Genomic DNA, 5,462 nt, shown 5'->3' with positions numbered 1-5,462 from the left:
AGAGAATATAATTAGCAATATTCTGGTGTTGGTTTGAAGCGGATTACTCGCTCGTGCGTATAGTTATGGACATAAGAAGTTTATGGACATTTACTATATTTGCACTTTATTACCCATGCGGCGGGAAACCCAGTTTCCCTCCCACCTGAGCAGTTTGGAATAGTCACAGCCCACCTGTATGAACCAACCTATGACCTATTGTTATAATGCAGAGACGGATTCCTGTGTCCAATGAACAATAAGAATGTAGGGACCATTGTACTGTACTGTGTGTAAGTGTATATAAAGACAAGCCGACCTGGGCCAGCTCTCTACTCTTTTCAACGGTTCTCATCACTGATAATCGGGAGCTGGATATCCAGGAAGGCGCATGCGATTGTTTCCCCTTGTGCGTAAGTTCTCTGCAACCATCTTTATCTCCTATTTTGTTGTAAGCCATTCTCTCTCTCCTTCCCACTTAAATGTAATTGTGTCTTTGTTGTATTTTAATGTGTAGTAACTCGGTTAGGTATTTTTATGTTAGTTTGGTAGTGTATAACTTGTATTGTGTATTCTTTTGCGATTGAACGTTCATTCTCTCCCTTAAAAGGTGTTAGACCCTTAGACCGGTATTTGAGTGTTTATTATATTGCTAAAGGGTTCTCAGAGCGTAAGAGTCGCTCATACAGCTTTTAAACTAACAAGGTTACACGGTGTTGCATTTACACATTATCACTGCATAAAGGTTTACAGTATAAGTACATTCTTTAAGGTATAGTTATTAAGGTTTAATTCTGTGAGCGTCAGCGCCGCTTGTGATCTCCTCGTGGTCTCGAGCGTCCGCTACGCTGGTAGCGTATCATTACGGTAATCGGCAGCCTATGGTGTGCTTGATACCAACAGCGTATTCTCGCGAGCGTTTGTGTCGCTCGAGCGGCTCGCTCCAGATACAGCGTCCGCTACGCTAAGGGCGTACCCTTACGGTACCTCGTGCGCCAATTGCGTACTGAGTCTCTTAACCTTTTAGCGTGTTTAATATAGGATATATATTAGGCTTTGTCAATATATATATATAAATATATCTCAATCCAATGTATGGCTCTCCACGGTTTTGTTAATGAATAAATCATGACATCAGCAAAGCTTTGTGCAACGTTTCTGATTTATTAGCCGTTTTCCAACAGCAAACTCATCCCAATATGACTATTGAATGTGTAAGACTTAAATACCTTTACCTGTCTCACAGACACCACGGACTCCCTCCCGTCTCAATATATAAATATATATATATAAAATCACACACACATACACAATTGCTTTTAGCATCTAAAAAAACATTTGTTTTTCACTTTAATAAACTTACTTTTTAAAATATAAATACACCTCTGTAGCTTGTCGGTCCACCCCTGCACTTGCTGGCAGAGCTGAATGCTCGGAGTCTAATCAGACTCCGCAAAAGGGCCATGTGAGGAGGAGCTGCTGCAGCTAAGCATGTGCAGCAGCCCTCATTCGGGACCAGGGTCAACGTGGCCATATTTGTACCTGGCAAGCCACAGGAACGGGAATCCTCTCTCATCCCTGGACTCTGGCAGCAATGCGGCTCGTTTGTCACTGGCAGCCGCACCACGTCCAGCACCGATTAACAGTCAGCGGGACTGTGGCGCCCTTATCGGAGCAGGCACCCAGAACTCAAGCTCCGCCGGCGCCACCCACGCAATGCCCCTGCCTCCAAACAGCTTGTGTCAAGCATAAAGTAGCGAGCTGGAAATAATTGTTACTATAAACGTTGCATCTGCTGATAGACCAATAAGTTTGCTGTATTTAATTGTTTTTATTAAGAAAAAGTGAATACCAGGCGGTGGTTGTCTGTTCATTAATCTTTTTACACAGATTTTAATATAAATTGTATAATTTTTTTACATTCCTGGGCACGGTAATATTGCTTTTCCTTTTTTGAATTAGAACAGCATACTGGATGTTTTTTAAAGGAGGGTGGTGTTTAAAATCATTGTTCTTCCTCTGTTAACCATGGTTATCTGCAAGGAAACCGATGCAGTCATCATTGCTTTGCACAAAAGGGGCTTCACAGGAAATTGATGCTAGTAAGATTTTACCTAAATTAACCAATTATCGGATCATTAAGAACTTCAAGGAGAGAGATTCAATAATTGTGAAGAAAGCTTCAGGGCGCCCAAGAATGTCCAGCAAGTGCCAGAACAGTCTCCTAAAGTTGATTCAGCTGCAGGATCGGGGCACCATCTGGCAGAGCTTGCTCAGGGATAGCCATCAGTTAGTATGTGGCAGAAGTTGACTGACAGCATGCCAGGGCGAATTGCAGAGGTCTTGAAAAAGAAGGGTCAACACTGCAAATATTAACTCTTTGCATAAACTTAATGAAATGGTCAATAAAAGCATTTGACATGTATGAAATGCTTGTAAGTTTACTTCAGTATATCATAGTAACATCTGACAAAAAGGTTTAACCACTGAAGTAGCAAACTTTGTGAAAACCTATACTTGTGTCATTCTCAAAACTTTTGGTCATGGCTGTACATATGAAGATAGGAGACACAGAAAGAGATCAGGCATGGTTCCCAAAGACAGGCGTATAGCGGAAGTAGTGCTGATATTTAAATAGGGAAGTAAATCTGAACCGGGTAATTATTGACCAGTAAGTCTAACATCTATAGTGGGGAAAGTACTGGAAGGTATTTTAAGGGATGGAATACAGGAGTTCCTTGAAGCCAATAAGGTTATCAATAGGAACCAACATGGATTTGTGAAGGATAGATCATGTCAAACTAATTTAATAGGCTTTTATGAAACAGTCCGAACCTAGATCAGGGTAAAGAGGTGGATGTAAACTTTTTAGGCTTTGCTAAAGCTTTCGACATGGTACCACACATGAGACTAATCTATAAACTAAGAGAACTGGGGTTAGGAAGCACAATATGCTCTTGGGTTAGAAATTGGTTGCATAATAGGGAACAGCGAGTGGTGGTAAATGGAACTTTTTCAAAATGGACTGAAGTACTAAGTGGTGTGCCAAAAGGGTCTGTACTTGGGGGGTAATTCTGAGTTGATCGCAGCATCAAATTTGTTAGCAGTTGGGCAAAACCATTTGCACTGCAGGGGAGGCAGATATAACATGTGCAGAGAGAGTTAGATTTGGGTGGGTTATTTTGTTTCTGCAGGGTAAATACTGGCTGCTTTATTTTTACACTGCAATTTAGATTGCAGATTGAACACACCCCACCCAAATCTAACTCTCTCTGCACATGTTATATCTGCCTCCCCTGCAGTGCACATGGTTTTGCACAACTGCTAACAAAGTTCCTGCTGCGATCAACTCGGAATTACCCCCTTGGTCCACTCTTGTTCAATATTTTCATAAATGATCTAGAAGTAGGTCTAGACCGCATAGGGAGGGTGATTCCGAGTTGTTCGTTCGCAAGCTGCTTTAAGCAGCATTGCACATGCTAAGCCGCCGCCTACTGGGAGTGAATCTTAGCTTATCAAAATTGCGAATGAAAGGTTCTCAAATTTGCGAATAGAAATTACTTTGCAGTTTCTGAGTAGCTCGAGACTTACTCTTCCAGTGCTATCAGTTCAGTGCTTGTCGTTCCTGGTTTGACGTCACAAACACACCCAGCGTTCGCCTAGACACTCCTCCGTTTCTCCAGCCACTCCCGCGTTTTTCCCAGAAACGGTAGCGTTTTTCACACACTCCCATAAAACGGCCAGTTTCCGCCCAGAAACACCCACTTCCTGTCAATCACATTACGATCACCAGAACGAAGAAAAAACCTCGTAATGCCGTGAGTAAAATTCCTAACTGCATAGCAGTGCGAACATTGCGCATGCGCAATTAGCGGAAAATCGCTGCGATGCGAAGAAAATTACCGAGCGAACAACTCGGAGTGATCACCAGTGTCAATTATTGCAGGGGATACCAAACTGTATAAGGTTATAAATTCAGTGGGGGATGCTGAGTTTCTCCAGAATGACTTCTTTAAACTGGAAGCATGGGCAGCAAAATGGAGAATGAGGTTCAATACAGACAAATGTAAGGTAATACACTTTGGTAGCAAGAACAAAAATACTACGTACATACTAAATGGGGACCATACTACAAAAAGGACATCCTGGAACTATTAAAGGTTCAGAGACAGACGACTAAACTGATTTTGGGGATGGAGATGCTCGAATACGAGGAAAGGCTTGTTAGGCTAGGCATGTTTACACACTGGAAAAAAATAGGATTTTAATTACCTACCGGTAAATCCTTTTCTCGTAGTCCGTAGAGGATGCTGGGGTCCACATTAGTACCATGGGGTATAGACTGGTCCCTTGGGAGCCATGGGCACTTTAAGAGTTTAATAGTGTGGGCTGGCTCCTCCCTCTATGCCCCTCCAACCAGACTCAGTCTAGAAACTGTGCCCGAGGAGATGGACATAGTTCAAGAGAAGGAAATACACAGATAGTGGCGAGATTCACACCAGCTCACACATAACAACTAAAAACCAAGCTAACCAGCTTGAAACAAGTCAGCAACAGCGGAACAAGAGTACTTAACCAAGTAACAAATGCAGGAAAACGAAGAGCTGGGCAGGCGCCCAGCACCCTCTACAAACTACGAGAAAAGGATTTACCGGTAGGTAATTAAAATCCTATTTTCAATTACGTCCTAGAGGATGCTGGGGTCCACATTAGTACCATGGGGATGTACCAAAGCTCCCAGTACAAGAGGGAGAGCGCGGAGGCTCCTGCAGAACCAATTGACCAAACTTTAGGTCCTCAGGAGGCAAAAGTTTCAAACTTGTAGAACTTAGCAAACGTGTTCGAACCTGACCAAGTAGCTGCTCGGCAAAGTTGCAAAGCCGAGATACCCCAGGCAGCTGCCCAGGAAGAACCCACTTTACGAGTAGAGTGGGCCTTAACGGATTTTGGACACGGCAAGCCTGCCGTAGAATAAGCATGCTGTATAGTACACCTGATCCAGCGAGAAATAGTCTGCTTAGAAGCAGGCCTCCCAACCTTGTTGGGATCATAAAGGACAAACAGAGCATCCGATTTTCTGTGACGAGAAGTTCTCTACACATAAATCTTCAAAGCCCTCACAACATCCAAGGACTTTGAGGAAATTGAGGAGTCAATAGTCACTGGCACCACAACAGGTTGGTCGATATGAAAAGCCGACACAACCTTTGGAAGAAATTGCTGACGCGTCCCAAGCTTAGCTCTATCTTCATGGAATATAAAGTAGGGGCTCTTGCAGGACAATGCCCCCAATTCTGACACACGTCTAGCAGATGCTAATGCCAACAGTGTGATCGCCTTCCAAGTAAGAAACTTGACAGCAACCTCCAGTAAAGGCTCAAACCTATCCGACTGCAGGAACTGCAGCACCACATTAAGATTCCAAGGTGCTGAAGGAGGCACAAAGAGAGGCTGGATGTGCAGAAACCCTTTCAAGAATGTCT

Source organism: Pseudophryne corroboree, chromosome 3 (assembly GCF_028390025.1).
Source record: "Pseudophryne corroboree isolate aPseCor3 chromosome 3, aPseCor3.hap2, whole genome shotgun sequence".
Taxonomy (NCBI): Eukaryota; Metazoa; Chordata; class Amphibia; order Anura; family Myobatrachidae; genus Pseudophryne; species Pseudophryne corroboree.
Note: the sequence above shows the minus strand (reverse complement) of the source record.